Source organism: Canis lupus, chromosome 17 (assembly GCF_048164855.1).
Source record: "Canis lupus baileyi chromosome 17, mCanLup2.hap1, whole genome shotgun sequence".
NCBI lineage: Eukaryota > Metazoa > Chordata > Mammalia > Carnivora > Canidae > Canis > Canis lupus.
Genome location: NC_132854.1, coordinates 49,015,232 through 49,018,416, shown reverse-complemented (window position 1 = coordinate 49,018,416; position 3,185 = coordinate 49,015,232). Strand labels below are relative to the sequence as shown.

At 37.2% G+C, this 3,185-nt stretch overlaps 1 pseudogene; it reads right to left on the bottom strand.

The window, feature by feature from the left end:
* Positions 1-1,753: 1,753 nt before the first annotated feature.
* On the bottom strand, positions 1,754-2,905 carry LOC140608256 (calcitonin receptor-stimulating peptide 2 pseudogene; annotated as a pseudogene).
* Positions 2,906-3,185: the final 280 nt, after the last annotated feature.

Genomic DNA, 3,185 nt, shown 5'->3' with positions numbered 1-3,185 from the left:
AATATACTAAAAATCACTGAATTTCACACTTTAAAGACATTAATTACATGGCATACAAATTAGATTTAAACAAAGCTGCTTTAATAAACAAACAAAAAACATCAACGCAACCTTGCTTATGTTGGCCTTTTTTTTTTTTTTTTAAAGAGAAAAAGAGTGTGCATGAGGGAGTGGGGGAGGGACAGAGAGACAGAGGGAAAGAATCTTAAGCAGGCTGCACATCCAGCATGGAGCCCAACGTGGGTTTCATGTCATGACTGTGATCATGATCTGAGCTGGAATCAAAAGTTGGAAGCCTAAGCGACTGAGCCACTGAGGCACCCCGAGGCTCATTTGTTCGTTTTTTCTCTTTTTCTTTCTTTCTTTCTTTCTTTCTTTCTTTCTTTCTTTCTTTCTTTCTTTCTTTCTTTCTTTCTTTCTTTCTTTCTTTCTTTCTTTCTTTCCTTTCTTTCTTTCTTTTCTTTTCTTTCTTTCTTCTTTCTTTCTTTCTCTTTCTTTCTTTCTTTCTTTCTTTCTTTCTTTCTTTCTACCTTCCTTCCTTCCTTCCTTCCTTCCTTCCTTCCTTCCTTCCTTCCCTTCCTTACAAAGACCTAATATACTGCACAATTTACTTAGTTATATTGAAGGCTTTCTTTTCCTTAACTGTAGTATAACCTTGATATAGGCAGGGCTTTTTTAGCCCTACTAAAACCACTGAAAAGGGTAAAGTTGAACAAAATTCAAAATGGCTGCACTGATGCCTCCACAAAGCCGGATTTTAAACTAAGTAACCTTTTTCCTCTCCTCTGCAAACCTCCCCTCCTCCCTTCTTAGGAACCCAGTACCAACCCAAGGACCTGACAAACAAGACTGGGAACATGTACAAAATTTCTGGCCAAATCAGCTAGATCTACCTTATATTTCCCTATACAATCCCTCCAGCCCATTCCTCTGGGAGGACTTGCAGTTTTTAAAAGCCATAACCTGCTGCAGCCTCCTTTGCCCAGCAAAGCAATAGTTATGTTCCTCTATATCCTGAACTCTGTTTTGGTTCAGAAGTATGGGGGTCAGTTTTCAATGACACTGTTCTTTTCCACTATGTATTCCAAGAGCATGGAAAGTAAGGGAGAAATAGTCCAGAAATAAGTAAATTTTTGAGATATGACAACTAAACATAATGTTCCTTTCGAATACGACCTTAGCACAGAGGGGGAAAGAGTTTTTGTTGGGACAACTAGTGTAATTTAAATGAGATCTGGGATGTTGGTTTCCTGATGAAGTTGTACACCAGAATAAAATGAGAAAGTTCCTTTGTTTTTAATGTATGCACTGCATTCAGTACATAGACATAACAAAACATCATACTTAGAATATATATTCCATTTCCACAACTCTTTCTATGTCTATACGGTGAAAGGAAGAAGGAGAAGGAGAGAAGAGACAGAAGAAAAGAGAGAAAAAAAAGAGAGGAGTAGGAAGGAGTGAGGGAGGATAAGATGCCAATAGTATCTATACTATAATAGTATAGTATAATATATAAGTATATATATATTTTTCACACTAGGCAATTGCAATGATTTTATTCTCTATTTATTTAGTTTTACTTTATTTCAGACAAGACACAGTGTTTTAATAGTAAGCATGCATATGTATGTGTCTTCCATGCTCTGCATCCTATAAGTTGTTTTCATTGTAAGTTAAGAGAAGTAGAGTTCGCTTCATGGTGACCTTCTTCCTGGGGTCATGTCACTGCTCAGGCCGCAAGCTCCTTGTGCTAGTGCCCGAAGTCTTCAGGGTCCACATGGGTGGGCATGAAGGTATTTTTCACCATGCGCTCAGCTCTGGCCAGCCAGCCTTCCAGACGGTTGGTCACACAGGGGTCATCCTTGCAGGAGCTCTTCTGGGCAGTGAGGCTGGAGCCCTCAGTCTCCTGCCTCTGCTGCAGCTCACGAGCCTTCATCTGCACATAGTCTTTCACCACTGCAGTTAGTAGGACGCATATTTCATCCTCAGTGAGCGTAGCAGATTCCAGTATGCTATAGTATGCTATATAGGTATGCTATATAAGAATGCTATAGGCATATAGCATAGATAAGTATGCTATAGTATCTGGGGTAAATGGGTTCTGAGTGTTCTTTGTATTATTCTTACGTTTTACAGGGCCAAAACTATAAGTATGAGGAAAACAGTAAAAGGCAATAAAATGATTGTGTGAATGAATTAATTGTACTACATGATAAAGTATAGATATAGGAGTGCAAATAAACAATCGAATGTATGAAATGTTCGTGTTTATGAGAAAAGTTGGAAAATAGAAGGAAAATATAAATTACGCCAATGAGAATATTAAAAGAGAACACTGTAAGATTTTTTTGGTACACGAGTATAATAAAATTGCTAAATTCCACTGGGATTTAAAGGAAAACATTTGCAGGTGATAACTTGATAATGCTCATCAGTATTTCTAGTTTATCAGTTGAGCCTTTAATGTGCTTTATATTCAGGGATCCAGGGAAAGAGAAAAATGAAAGGATATTCTCTAACACTTCATCAGAATAAAGATTTATCTGACAAGGGCTCATAAAACCCAGTATAATCATGTGATAGCTTTTATTCCAAAAAGAATATGACATGGATATTCAGCAAAACTTGGTTAAGAAAGATGATTTATCTTATTTTACCATGTCATTTATTTAATTAAATTAGTTTTCTAAGATAAGGAATACAAAAATTGGAGTTCTTCACATCTTTAAAAAGCAGAGAAGCAGAGATATTGTCCTTCCTTTTCTTCCTCTGATGAATTCTTAGTCATTCTTTAATAATTAACCAGTATTTCTCTTTCTAAGGATTGCCTGGTACTGCCTGACTGAGTTCTCCACGTGCCGCTCCACTGCACATCTCTGTCTAGATCTGAAATGTAGCCCATGCTGCATTTGCTGACAATATTCCCACACTTCTACATTGCAAGCCTCTCAAAGATGTATAACAGAGATGAGCTCAGACATTAGAATATGACTGGTGCATAGTAGATAACTGAAAACTTGAGAGATGAAAGAATGAAAGAAAAATGAATAAATCTTGTACAATGCTCCACTCATAGTCTTTAAATCAGTAAAGAATGTTGACTGACACTAAATTGAAATATCAGCAGGTAATGCCCCAAAGGGAGATGAAGGCATTACCAACAACTCTCAACTACTCCCATC